This window comes from Suncus etruscus, chromosome 2, assembly GCF_024139225.1.
Source record: "Suncus etruscus isolate mSunEtr1 chromosome 2, mSunEtr1.pri.cur, whole genome shotgun sequence".
NCBI classification, from domain to species: Eukaryota; Metazoa; Chordata; class Mammalia; order Eulipotyphla; family Soricidae; genus Suncus; species Suncus etruscus.
The window spans coordinates 165,459,019-165,472,375 of NC_064849.1; the positions used below are offsets into that span (position 1 = coordinate 165,459,019).

Here is a 13,357-nt window from a genome sequence, read left to right on the forward strand (position 1 = left end):
TGTTATACCAAAACCATCACTAAAATTTTAAGATTAAGATCCCCTTTAAGTTTCCTGACAAATATGTGCTTTGGTAAAATAATATCCGAGGCTGTATTTTCACCTTAGGTAACCAATTCATGGACATTAGCACAAACATTCATAGCTTTTATTTATATTGCTCTGATGTATACTACTACATCTAAAGATCAAAGAAAATGGCTCTTGCTACAAAGACAAAATACCATCTAAATTAATTGAGCTCTAATCAGCATTATTATTTATGAATCATATAATATCCCACCTGGTAGGCCAAATGAAGGGCTATAGAAAATGAGACTTTTTTTTGGTTTTTGAGCCACACCTGGCGGTGCTCAGGGGTTACTCCTGGCTGTCTGCTCAGAAATAGCTCCTGGCAGGCACGGGGGACCATATGGGACACCTGGATTGGAACCAACCACCTTTGGTCCTGGATCGGCTGCTTGCAAGGCAAATGCCGCTGTGCTCTCTCTCCGGGCCCTGCAAATGAGACATTTTTATATGAAGAAACAGATGAGGCTAAATTTATTAGCAAAAAAAAAAAAAAAAAGAAAGCTTATCAGTTAATTAAATGGTATTTTGCTCTTTATAATACTAGCTAAAGAAAAAACAGGAACTGGATAGATAGTACAAAGGGTAAGGCACTTCCTCTCAATGTAGCCAACCAGGGCTCTGTCCCAGGCATCCTATATGGCACTTTAGGAGTAATTCCTGAGCATAAACATAAATATGGCCAGGTGTGGCTCCAAGGAAAGGCTGAAACTGCAATTTGTTTATGGGCATTTTCTTGGTGTGACTGGCCACAAGAGTCCACTCTGATCCTGCTTCTATTTAAAACATTTTTAAAGAAATTTATTTAGATAAGTAACTATTAACTTATTGGTGAAGTTAATAATTACTACAAAATACATACTGAACATTACATTAGTGTGCCTATTGAGTTTATTTGTGGTTAAGTGATAAGGTATCACTTTATGCCAGATTATCTTTGGTTTAAAATAAATAAAAAGCTGAAAAGTAATTCTTTAATTTCCTAGTTGCCTAATTTGGGATATAGGCACCGTTGGGGAAATATAATTAAAAATAAATTTTTCTTTCAATATTATAATTTGTCTTTCTAAAGGCAGTGAAGAAATGCAACCAGAATGCAGTGAGTATGAGATTCAATTGGTTTCATCCCTCGCATCAAATATGGTTTCCAAGGTATAAGAATACCCTGAGTACTGGGAGGTATGGTCCTTAAAGGAAAAAGATGACGCCCTTTTTAGCAGCCAAGATAAGCACCCTTTCTTTATATGTTTTCAAGGTGAACAATAGTTCTTAAAGATGGGAGTTCGATAAGACATATTGCACACATCGATTCATCTTTTTACTTAGTCGTTGGGAATGGCCAGAAGGGGGAAAAGTTCCTTCAGTGCTTTTATGACAGGAAGGAGTTCTGCAACTTGGGAGAACATTTGCAACGCTAGGAGCCTTTTCTAAACAAACGCAGGGTGATAGGGGCAAGGTCTCATGGGACGTGATACGGACCAAATCCCCAGAACCTGGAGGAAGTCCGTATACCAAGTCTTAGTTGACAGGATTTGCGTGTGTGTGTGTGTGTGTGTGTGTGTGTGTGTGTGTGTGCGTGCGTGCGTGCGCGCGTGTGCGTATATACCACATGTATACACACATATATATGTACAACCCTGTACATCTATACAGATAAATATATAGACATGTTTGTTTTTGGTTTTGGCTGGTCTCGGGCCACACCCAGCCAGACTGCGGGGCTGACAGGTCCTGCTGCCAAGTGTCAGGTCCTTCTTGCAGGCTCCGGAGCTCCGGCCCCGCCTGCGCGGTGTTCGGCGGCGGAGTGCGAGGCTCGCGGGCTTCGTCGGACGCGTCGGTGCTCCGAGCGCCGAGCCCTCCGCGCTTCCTGAGGCGAAGTCTCTTCCCAACAGCCGAGCCCATTACTCGTCCCAAGAGTCCGCTTTCAAAGCAGACTGGTCCGAGTCGCGCCTCTGTGCTTTTCCACGTCCAGACCGTCCACCGGAGCCAAACACAGGAGGACACAAAGAGGAAAAGCTCCGCAGCCGGCTCTTCCCGGCCGCGCCGCGCCGCGCCGCGCCGCGTTTCCTGGGACGCTCGGGCGGAGGCGCGCGGCTCGGGTCCGGGAGCGGAGCGGAGGGGAGCGCCGCGCCGCGCCGCGCCGCGCCGCGCCGCGCCGCGCCGCGCAGGGGCGGGGCGGGCGGGGCGGGCGGGGCGGGCGGGGCAGGGCGAGGGGCGTGGCCTCGGCCGCGCCCGCCCCCCGCGCGCGCCGATTGGCCGCGGCGGCCGGGAGCCCGAGCCCGCAGCGCGCGCGGATTGGCCGGCGGGGGCGCGGCCGGGGGCGCCGATTGGCCGCGCCGGCCCCGTGACGCGGGTGGCGACGGGCCCAGTGTCCGAGGGGCGCCGGCTTGTCAGGTCCTAGGTAGGTGCGTGCGGCCCGCGCGCGGCGGGCGCCGTTGCCCGGGGCGACGCCGGGCCGGGCGGGGAGCGGCCGCGAGCGGGGGACGCCGCTGCCCCTCGGGGGGCCGCGCTGCCCGCCCGCACCCCGACCCCCGCCCTGCCGCGGCCCGCCCGGCCTGCCTCTCCCTCCGGGCCGGCCTGGGCCGGGCTGGGCTGCGCTGCGCTGCGCTGCGCTGGGCTGGGCTGGGAGGCGGGCGGCAGGCGGCAAGGTGCCCCCCGCCCGCCCGCCCGCCCGCCCATCCCGGGCCCGACCTGCGCCGGTCGCGCGCCGGTCCCCTCCGCCCGGCCCCGGGAACTCGGGCCCGGCCGCGCCCCGCCCTCCGCCTCGGGCTCGGGGTGTGGGGCCGGGAAGGGGCGTCTGCGGGCCTCCCCTGTGGGCCCGGGCCCCCTAGGCCGGGCCGCTTGGGGCAGCCCTGGGGCGTCTCGCGGGCGCTCGGCAGCTGTCACTTTCCTGCGCTGTGCGCCGGGGCCCCCGCCCGCCTTCCCACCTTCCCGCCCCGGGGTCCCGAGGACCCCGAAACCACGGCACGTGCAGGGACCCGCCAGTTGCGTACGGCGGCGGAAGGTTGGGGGGCCAGAGCCGCAAGTGGGTCCTGCCTGGCACGGGGCTAAGTCGGCACCCCAGGGGCTTCCCTGAGCACAGTCCCCTGCGTCCAGACGCCCCACAAACCAGCCACTGCCTCTGCCCTTTGGGGGACCGCAGCCCAGGGCGCTCAGGGGCTGCTCCCGGCTGTGTGCTCGGGGCTCTGGGCGGCATGCTTGGTGTTGGGCATACAACAGGTGACAGCTGCTTGCCTGCCAAGAATCTTCACTCCTGTAGGTCTCGGGCCCCAGCACCCTCTTTTTCTATCTAGTTATTCTGAAATCAGAATCTCAAGACGAGTTACTCCCTCTAAAAGAATAGTGGGAACAGTCAATATTGTGAATATATAAAGTATGTATTTACAGTAAGCAGTGAGTAACAATATAAACAGACCAATTTTAAATTTAACGACCAGAATGTACTTTTCAATCTGTAGATTGTAAAAATTATTTAGGATCTCATGGACCTAATTTGTGACTACTTCAAAGATTGATGTCAGTAGCCTGGGAATGTTTGATGCTCTCGGTAGTCATATCTCTTTCATGTCATTTTGAATTGATATCTGCTCTCTGAACATCTCAGATGGTCATTACCTTCCTTCCACTATTTCATTATACAACTCTTTTCAGTGCAGAAAAAGTTGCATGGTGAATACCTTTCATCTATGCAGACAAAATTTTTAAATAGTTATTGCAAGTAAATATTAAAAATGAATGCAGTACTATTGCTTTTTAAACAAGACTATTATGGCAAAATATTGTGAGACATTTTTAACATGTTGGGAGACGAGAAATAATACTTTTAAAAACTCAATTCCATGAGAATGTTATATAGTCTGGTGAGTTGGAACTCATTTTTTTTTTATACCAAGACTCAGATGAGTTTTGTTCCTTCTCATCAAGGCTCAGGTTGCATTTTGTTAATTTAGGAATGAAAGAAAATTTACTGAAATTATTATTATTATTATTATTATTATTATTATTAATTTGTTTTTTGGGCCACACCCGGCAGTGTTCAAGGGTTACTCTTGGCTGTCTGCTCAGAAATAGCTCCTGGCAGGCACAGGGGACCCTATGGGACGGACCAACCACCTTTGGTCCTGGATCGGTTGCTTGCAAGGCAAACGCCGCTGTGCTATCTCTCCGGCCCCTACTGAACTTATTTTACAGATAATATTTAGACTCCTTTTGAAGTATGGCTTCATACTTTTTGTTTTCACATTGGCAGTGCTCAGAGCTTACTCCTAGCTCTGTGCTCATGGATAATTTTTGGTAAGGCTGTAGGAGTCTGTATGTGGTACTGGGGACTGAATTTGGGTCAGCTGTGTGCACAGTACGCACCTTATCTGTTGTGTTGTTTCTCAACATTTTATTTTTAAAATCAATGTCTTTGTTTGAAGCACACTTTGAGGACTAGACGAAATTATGCAGAATTTTAGTTACATACTTAATTGTTCAATCATGGGAAATAGAAGCTTTGTAATGGAAAATGGAAGCTTTCAAATGTAAAATTTTATGAAAAATGCAATAAAAATTTGGAGAGTTTTGGGAGAAAACCTAGTGGTGCTTATGGGCTTATTCTCTGCTGTTTACTTGGGATCTCTCTGGGTAGTGCCAGGGATTGAACCAGGATCTGCTGCATGTAAGGCAGCCCCTTACTTTCCTTCTGTACTCTCTGGCACTGAAATAGGAAATAAATTAGAGGAAGCATATTGATAGTACTGCACACTCAGGTATAGTTAATGATATATGTTGTAGCTTAATGACTATTTAATACAGAGCTTCAGATTATAATAAGAATATAAATGAGTAAAGGACTGAAGAGGTAATTCAGGACATGTTTCACAGGGCTGAGACCCTGAGTTTGGGTTCCATCACCACCACTTTTACTCAAACATTATACATTTTCATATGTTTGGGTACTATATTTATAGTTTTTCCCAACTTAAAAAACACCCTTTTCTTTGAGTATTGAAATCTTATTTTTGACCTAGTATATCAAAATTTTGTTTTTCATATTTACCTCATTAGTATGACTTTACATATTGTCCTGGGGATTGAAAGCAAGGCATAATGTATACATGTAAGGTATAATGTACTCAACCTCTGAGCCACTTTTGTTTTCTTGGACCACACTAGTGGTTTTCAGGGCATTCTCCTAGCTCTGTTCTCAGAGATCATTCCTGGTGGGGCAAAGGGAATGCTGGGATGGAACTCTCATTGGCTATTGGCAAGTCCAGTACCCTACCCACTACACTATTTCTCCTGCCCTAAACTTAATTTATTAAATATTGAACTTAAGGACTGTGTCTCTGAATTTAAAGTGTTTGGATTGCCTCACTGTTTTTTCACATCTCAGTTGACTTATGCATGCTTATTAGTTTATCACATCATTAGGAAATTAGAAGGAATATCGTTATATTTTGGAAGTCTAGAAAGAGTATTATGCTTAGATTTTTTTTTTTCAGGTGGCACTTCCAATAATACTCAGGGCATCCTCAGCCCTCAGCTTTCTTCCCCTCCCTTTTATTCCCCTCTCCCCTCTCCTTTCTTCTACTCTCCCCTCATCTCCCCACCCCTCCAGTCCTCTCTTTCACCTTTCCTCCCCCCTCCCACTTTTTTTTTTCTCCTAGTGATGCTCAGGTTTTACTTTTGGTTCTACACTCAGGAATCACTCCTCGCAGGGCTCAGGGATCATATGAGATTCTGGGGATTAAACCTGGGTTGTCCATGTGCAAAGCAAGTACCCTACTGGTTATTTTTAATCAAAGTTCTGAGTTTTTATACACCTCCTTGCCTCCCTCCAACTTTCCTTTCATTTTCCTTTCCTATAATTATAAAAGCTAAATGCCTTAAGGTAAATTTGGAAAACTAGAGAAAGGAGTTGACAATATAGTTAATGTTTCTAAGAATAACTGAAACTTCTGCTTCTGTAACATACCAGTCATTGCAATTTTATGATCTTTATTGTAGTGTATCTATCTACACTTGCATCTAAACTCACATGATTGAGTTTAGTTCTTCTAAATTAGAAGAGGGCTCTGGAGGAAGAATGAAACAAACAAATTATAGTTAGTAGGAAAGAATCAAACACAAGTAGCTATCTGCTTATACTTTTTGTTTTGTTTATTTTTTGGCTACACCCTGTGACACTTAGGGGTTATTCCTCGCTATGTGCTCAGAAATTGCTCCTGGCTTGGGGGACCATATGGGATGCTGGGGGATTGAACCACAGTCTTTCCTAGGCTAGCGCCAGCAAGGCAGACACCTTACCGCTCCGCGCCACCGCTCTGACCCCTGCTTATACTTATTTTCATAAGTACAAATATAACCCTATCTATATGAACTAATTTTGACTGACAAATTAGAGGCCACTCAAATTCTTTAGAATTCAGAATAGCTAAGATTATATTTACTTAATACCTTTATACAAAATTTTCATATTTTCCATTAGAGGGGATAGTATACATTCAATTTCAAAATTAAATGTTAGACATGGATTTATTTCTTAAATTGTCACACAAACTTAGCAAATTGATTAATTTTTAGTCATCACTTATTATAAACATGATATTTCCCATCATTTTGAGGGGTTGAATTAAAAGACAAAATTTTAATGTAGGTTTTTCTTGAGTCACACAAATTTGGAGCCAGGTGATCTGAGTTTTAGTTAGAGCTTAGGATTTTATCTTATGGGATGTTAGATAGTAGCTTAATTAAAAAAAATTTTTTTAAACCACAATAAAGTGAGACTGTTAAAGTTGCCTCATAAAGATTATTAGGAAAAAGAGACCAGACAACCTGTGGAATTTATGCAAATACACTACTTCCAACTTCCACATTTAGTTCTTTACATTATAGCTTTAATATTGTTTCTGTGTATTGCTGTGCTTATCCCATTATTCTAAAAGTCTTAGACTTAAACTTAAGTTTTAGATTAGGATATTAAAAGAGTGAGTTTACTTAAATTGAATGGCTTTTTTTTCATTTGTACAGAGCAAATAATCAGAAATATTTCAGCTCAATGTTTTTTTCAAATTGTTAAAATTTAAATAAAAAAATTTTTTAAATTGTTTTTCCAGTGATAATTGGAAATATACTTGGAATGTTTTCTAATTCTTTTTTTTTTTTTTTTTTTTGGTTTTTGGGCCACACCCGTTTGACGCTCAGGGGTTACTCCTGGCTATGTGCTCAGAAATCGCCCCTGGCTTGGGGGGACCATATGGGACACCGGGGGATCGAACCGCGGTCCTTCCTTGGCTAGCGCTTGCAAGGCAGACACCTTACCTCCAGCGCCACCTACCCGGCCCCTGTGTTCTAATTCTTAATATGTTTGTCTAAATTTATAAATTATTTTTCTTTAAAATTTTTTTATATAACACCATGATTTAAAGTTGTTCATAGTAGAGTCATTTTAGGAGTTAAATGTTTAAACATGAATCCCACCACCAGTGTGACCTTTCCTTCACCGGTGCCCATAGCTTTTAACGTACAATCCTAACCTGCTGCCTTGCAGGCACAAACATTTACTTCAGATTATTTGTTAATATACAGAGGCAAATGGAATTATCAAAATATAAATCAACAAGGGTCAATTTGAAATAATTGTTATATCTCTCCATATTGCTACTCAAGTCAGTATCTAAGGATTTATTTATTGGGCTGTGGTTGGTGTTAGCTAAGCCTTCATCTCACTGAGCTCAATGGATTTCTATGTAACTTTCCCATCAGTTTTTCTGTGATACTACTGGGATGACAGTAGGATGACATTTTTAGGTGTCACACAATCTCAAGCAATTCAGAATGTATAGATCTGGTGGTTTGGCAGTTAAGTTACGATTTGGGCCATTTCTGTGAGAGTGTATTTGTGTGGCAGTGGCTGCTGTGGCCTAAGTCAGAAAGAGGAATTTGCTCCCAACCATTTATAGAATGCCTTAAAGGTGTTACTAGCCTAGACCAGATTACCTGGGAAGAGTCTACATACCAGTCTTTATTTTCTCTTCAAGGTTGGTAGAAGAGCTGGGTCATTTTTCTGCTAGGAAGGTGGTGGGTGTGGGCAGAGGCTACTTGATTTTCTAATAGTGGGATGGATGTTGGGGAGCTTGTCCTACCTCCATTTTTAGACTATTCCAATTTTTTTTTTTTTTTTTTTGGTAACCCCTACAGCGCTCAGGGGTTACTCCTGGCTCTATGCTCCGAACTTGCTCCTGGCTGGCTCTGGGGACCATATGGGATGCTGGGATTAAAACCACCGACCTTGTGCACGAAAGGCAAGCGCCTTACCTCCATGCTATATCTCCGGTCCCAGAGAATATTACAATTTTCACCCTGTACTCTGGTCCCACCTAAGAAGTTTTAGGTCATATTGTTTGAATTCATTCTTGAAGCCAGGCTATTTCTGTTGGAGAGTGTAGGGTGGACTTCTGTGGCTTCTGTGGCTTCACTTGCTCTTAATTGCTGCCCTAATTTTCTTTTCTGTTAACCACAAATTACTACTTAAAAGAGGAACAGAAACTAATGATTACATTTTAAATTTGTTAAATCTCTGTTAAGATTTCCAGGGGCCAGCAAGATAGCATGGAGTTAAGGCAACCTTTTTTTTTCAATGGAGCCAAATCGCGCCAAACCACGATTGAAATTTATTTTGAGTGCCACATGTTTTTTTTTGTTTGTTTGTTTTTTTGTTATTTTTTGTTTTTGTTGCTTTTGGCAGTGCTCAGGGGTTACTCCTGGCTCTGTGCTCAGAAATAACTCCTGGCAGGCTCAGGGGACCATATGGGATGCCGGGATTCGAACCACCAACCTTCTGCATGAGAGGCAAACGCCTTACCTCCATGCTATCTCTCCGGCCCCAAGAGCCACATGTTTAAAACCGAAAATACATAGGATGGTACACTGTTTTTAGTTTCAATAAGTTTTTATTGAGAATATTCTGCATGCAAATATCCACATAGGTCGGGAGGATACAAATAACACAACTAATAAAACAAAAACTTTAGAACGATATTATTTATCGATAACATTACATTCCATAAAATTTGCCTTACAATGTAGAGAAAATTACATCCTGACAATCACTAAGTCACAAACACTAATGTGAACATTGGCCTTGCATTTCCTTGGATAGTTTGAGTAAGTTAGGTTTGTATGCTGGTTTTTTTTTTTTTTAATTTTAGGCACAATTCCAGGTTCTCATCGATAGACGATTTCACAATTTATTCTTGATAAGATTCATGCTTAAAAATGATTGTTCGCATAAATATGTAGATCCGAACAAGAAAAGAACGGCAAACGCTAGCTTTTTTAGTTGATTATATAAGTCAGGAATACTATTCCAGGTGTTAAAAATCAACGTTTCTTCCTTCTGCAGGTCTTTCAAAGCAGACCACTTGTGCTGTGAACTAAGTTCACATTTGTGTTTCTCCAATCTTTCTAAATTAGCACAAAGACGTTCAAATTTTGAGCTCCACAGTTCTTTGCTTTTTAAATCCAGCAATTGCATTTCAAAGTTGCCAATGTCGATATTAAAGGGAGAAAAATTTTAATTCCGTTACAGTGGCATCCAGGGTTTTTTTTTTTTTTAACAAAGGCCAAAGTCACTTTGTTGTTTCTGAAATCCTGAAACCTCTTGAGAAAAGCTTCCCTCATATTTAAAAGTGCTGTTTTAAAATAGGTAATGTCAATATCAGAATTATTTTCTTGGCGATGTTTCAACAGGCTTGGAAGGTGAATCAAAGTTTCTCTGTCCAAATCTTGAGCAAAAACAGATAATTTGTTTTCAAACGAAATAACTTCTAACATAGAAAAAATTGTGTTTTATTTCCCCTGTAGTTTATGATTAAGCTGATTTAGATGTGAAGTAACATCCACCATGAAATGCGGTTTTTGAATCCACTGATTGTTAATTCTGGATAGTGAATACCCTTCTCAAGGAAAAATGCTTTGATTTCTGATAATAAGGAAGCAAAACATTTCAAAAAGTTTCCTCTTGTTATTTATTTGTGGAAGATGCACTGGTATTTATCGGTGGATGACGCACTGTTATTTGTGGATGATGCCCTGTCATGGCGGAACTGAGAATGATGCACTGTTATGGAGGGATCTGTGGATGATGCACTGTTATGGGGGGATCTGTGGATGACGCATATATGGCATCTTATGTGTGTGTAAATAGTATTATAAAATTAGTGGGGCTCATCATGGATATTTTAAGCAGGGTTCACTCAAATAGTCCTCAGTGGTACTGTTATATATTGACCTCGGAACCACTAACTTATTTTGCTGGCTCCTAGATTAAAAACATGCGTGAAGCTCTGACTCACAGGGCCCCGATACATATATTGTCCCCCAGGGGAGAGGATGGGGGTCCAGGCTGGACAGTGGCTCATCAGGCACCACGATGCAGCCACTGACCCACACACGGCTCTCTCCTCTGTTGCTCCTCAGTCTGTAGTGCAGAGAGGATGCTGCCTCAACGCCGCAGCTCCGGACAGAAAGTCACGGCCCTCATACCACATGACCTGACTGGAGCAGAGTGTGGCGCCACACAGACAGTCCTGCCCCCGATACCACATGGCGCCACACAGAAAGTCCTGCCCCCGATACCACATGACCTGACTGGAGCTGTGTGGAGCCGGCCGCCGGGGCTGCACAAGGGCGGGCACCGACAGAGACTAGGGAGCAGAGTCCTGACTCCTGGAGCGGCCGCCCTGCACACAGAAGAGCCGCATGTGGCTCGCGAGCTGCAGGTTGCCGACCACAGATGCACAAGGTCTGTGGTTTCTAATCCCGGCATCCCATATGGGCCCCCGTGCCAGCCAGGGGCGATTTCTGAGCATAGAGCCAGGAGTAACGCTGCCGGGTGTGACCCAACCCCCCCCCCCCACACACACACGAAAGATTTTCTTCACTGGGACCAGAGTAATATTATAGCAGGAAGGGTGCTTGCCTTGCACATGGCTGACCCATGTTTGCCGCTGGCATTTATATGGTGCCCTGAGCACGGCTGGGTGTGGCCCCCAAACAAAAGGAAATAAAAAATAAATAAAAATTCTTCCCACTTATACAACATTTACAGAATTTGTTAAAAAAAAAAAAGACAACAACAATAACCTTAAACTTTATTTATTTTTTTTCCCCACCCCCAACCTTAAACTTTAAATGGGAAAATAGTACAGGGCTAAGGTGCTTGCCTTGCACATGATCTGCTGATATTCCACATTGCAGAATGACTCGATTACTGCCAGGATCGACCCCCAAACAGAGGTGAGCATTGTGTGGTGTGCCCGCCCTCCAAATCCGATCCCCGCTAATTGGGTTTGCAAACAGAACTTGAATTCATCTTTAGATAAAATAAAACTTATATTGAATGTTAATTTCTCCTACTAATCTATCGTTATTTTTAGTCAGCAATATTTTATGAATATTTCTATTTTAGAATTTGGGTTCTAGATAGAATTCGATTCTTAAAGAACATAGACTTTATTTTCTATGAACCAGGGCTTCCTGCATGCATAGCATGCACTTCTGCTCATTGAGCTATGTAAGATCATTACACTGACACTAAATATTTCTGTAATGATTTTAGAAGGCAACTCAATATTGAAAGCATTCTAAATAGATAATACATAAAAATGCTCTTTACGCAATGTTATAGATGAAAGCTCTAGACTTACATGGTAGGTGCTTAATAAATGTTAGTTTCCTCTTTAAAAATTGCTCTTATACTGACTCAACAAAATATCTTTGAGATATTCATTGCTATGAATGAGATGTTTTCAAATACCTCTCCAGCCTGGATATAATAGTTATGGTATATAGTAGAGTTGACTACTTGGAAAACCCAAGTTCATTGATCTTTCACATTAGCATGTTGAAGATCTCCAGCTTTTGTGAATTTATTTTTTTTAAATAATTTCCTTATTTAAGCACCATGGTTACAAACATGATCATAATTGGGTTTCAGCCATAAAATCCACACCCCCCTTGGATGAAACTACCTAGAAAAAAATACAGTCAGATTTTTTTGGTTTCATTTGGTTTTGGGCCACACCTGGTGAGATTCAGGGGTTTCTCCTGGCTGTGAACTCAGAAATTGATCCTGGCTTGGGCGATCATTAGGAACTCTGGGGGATCAAACCGCTGTCTGTTCTAGGTTAGCGTGTGCAAGGCAGACGCCCTACCACTTGCATCACCACTCTGGCCACATCCAGTCCGATTTAATTGAGAAGTTTAAGTGATCCATTCTTTTACACTCTTAACTATTATTTACACAGGATTTGAATCATTAAAGTTGTTTTCTTTTAAATTCCAATATGAAGAGCTTCTATTTTTCTTTTACATTCTTAGTATAACACAGAGGTTCTTATTCTTGACTCTGTATCCTAGAATTTGCAGAACAAAAGAGTATTTCTGGCTTATCGTAAAGCCTACTGCATTGTCACAAGGTTGAAGAGTTCGTACTTGGTTATAGTATGCTGCTGTTTCTTAAGTAGATTTCTCTTTGGAGTTGAACATTTTTGTAGTTTGTGTACTTTTCTGTTCTCTGAATGGCCAGTTTGTCTCTGGATGTCTCAAGTTACATCTGTCACTTGGACCTTTTTCCCAACTTCTTTTTTTTTTTTTTTTGTGGTTTTTGGGTCACACCCAGCAGTGCTCAGGGGTTATTTCTGGCTCCAGGCTCAGAAATTGCTCCTGGCAGGCACAGGGGACCATATGGGGCGACGGGATTTGAACCGATGACCTCCTGCATGAAAGGCAAACGCCTTACCTCCATGCTATCTCTCCGGCCCCCCCCCCCAACTTCTATATGTAAAGAAAATACAGCTGAATCTTCTCCGAATATTGACCAATATTTGGTACCAAATGGGTTAATGGTTAGTCATACTAGCTCTCACATCTCTTCATGAAAAATATTTACAGTGTTTTGATTTTGTCTTGATTTCCTTCAAAATCACACACTTTCTAGCTACGTTTTTACGTATGTTAATTATTTTAACTTTCACTAACATTTCTACAAATTTTTCTTTATTAGGAAGGAGGAAAGGAAACATTTTTGTTTCTATTGTGTGTGTGTATGTGTGTGTGTGTGTGTGTGTGTGTGTGTGTGTGTGTGTGTGTGTGTGTTGGGCTATACCCCTTGCACTCGGGGGTTATTTGTTCTTGCCTCTGCACTCAGAAATCAAATAGAATGAGGGACCATATGGGATGCCAGGGATCGAACTGGGGTTTGATGTGCAAGCAAACATTCTACCCTCTGTGTTATCAC

The 13,357-nt window shown here is 43.1% G+C and overlaps 1 protein-coding gene across 1 annotated transcript in view; it reads left to right on the plus strand.

Moving 5' to 3' along the window:
- The first annotated feature begins 2,407 nt into the window (after positions 1–2,407).
- Positions 2,408–13,357, plus strand: part of FER (FER tyrosine kinase) — a 430,623-nt gene continuing 419,673 nt past the window's right edge. Inside the window, exon 1 of the mRNA XM_049769126.1 lies at positions 2,408–2,470. The gene's annotated coding sequence lies outside the window, so the exon portion shown is untranslated. The remainder of the gene's footprint in view (positions 2,471–13,357) is intronic.